The sequence below is a fragment of the Colobus angolensis genome, unplaced genomic scaffold (assembly GCF_000951035.1).
Source record: "Colobus angolensis palliatus isolate OR3802 unplaced genomic scaffold, Cang.pa_1.0 Scaffold1, whole genome shotgun sequence".
Classification (NCBI taxonomy): Eukaryota; Metazoa; Chordata; class Mammalia; order Primates; family Cercopithecidae; genus Colobus; species Colobus angolensis.
In genome coordinates, this window is record NW_012110918.1 from 12684111 (window position 1) to 12685625 (window position 1515).

The following is a 1515-nucleotide window of genomic DNA, read 5'->3' on the forward strand; positions in this document are numbered from 1 at the left end:
GCCTTCTGCTGAGTTTCTTAACCACTGTGTCTGGTACAGTTTCCACCCTACAAGTAGGCTCTGGGTCAGGGAAGGGAGCCCCAGCCCTCTTGGCCACACCTGCATGGAATACAGTTTTTGCAGCACAGAGCTGGGAGAGATGAGAGACACCAGTGGCATGCCCTTCTTAAAGTGAAACTGTAGCCTGGAGTGGAGGCAGAGGGAGCCCCCCATCTTCTTGGGAAGCCACACCTGCTTAGGAAGAAGATAGGAGGGGGATGTGACTCAGGTGCCACAGACTCTTTATTCTTACTGGGATTCAGTAGATTTTCTTGAATAAATATTTTTTCATTTGCGGTATGTCCTTATATACCGCAACATAATTAGGACAACATAGTTTTATTTTAATTATTTAAATAATTTTCACCAATTAGGTCAGGTGCAGTGGCCCACACCTGTAATCCTAGCACTTTGGGAGGCTGATATGGGAGGATCACTTGAGCCCAGGAGTTGGAGACCAGCCCGGGCAACATGGTGAAACTCTGTCTCTGTAAGAAGTACAAAAATTAGCTGGGCGTGGCAGTGCCTACCTGTAGTCCCAGCTACTTGGGGGACTGAGGTGGAAGGATCGCTTGAACCTGGGAGATCAAGTCTGCAGTGAGCTGAGATGGCACCACTGCGCTCCAGCCTGGGTGACAGAGCCAGACCCTGTCTCGAACAAACAAACAAACAGATAATTTTCACCAATTAAATGGCTCTTTTATAGGGAAAGGACTGCTGAGTTCCTCACAGAGCCATCTCAGATGGTCTACCCATAACTCTTGTGGTGGACTGATATGAGCATAAAAGAAGGCCACGTGGCCTATCGTTCCATGAAAGGGCCATATCTACAAAGCAACCTCCAAATGCTGAAGGAGTCAATCAACCAAAGGAGGAGGCAGACAAATCCAGTTTTTCAGCATAGGATGACTTACTGGGTAAATTTACAGACAGAAAAGCATGGTCTTGGGGGGCCACAGACATGTAGATCTCTACACTGCAACCCCTGAAATCTAGGGCTTCTGTCTTGGGGAAAAGTATATGTGCTCTGGAAGGAATGTGTAGGTGGCTATGAGTATCACTATACCTATGATATCTGCAACAGCGTCTCGGATTGTCTTGAAGGAAAAGTGAAAGTTAAGATGAATAGGTGTTCCTACCTAAAGAGTAAAACATCAACTAGACACTTGGAAGGCATTCTCTGACTCAGGGTCAGTAGGCAGATTAGCATTTAAAATAAAGTCGCTTTTGTCCCCACACATATGTTTTAGCATATTAAAAGTTACATAACGAATTTTAAGTCAAAGTTACTTAAATAAAACCGAAATTTTAAATTTGATTTTGAAAATGTAATTAAATATTTTAAAAACATACCTTGGAGATATTGTGGGTTTGATTCTAGACCACTGCAATTGCAGCAAAGTGAGTAACAGAAATTTTTTTATACAAGCTATGTTTACACTGTAATGTTTTCGGCCTTCCTTCCTTCCTTCCTTC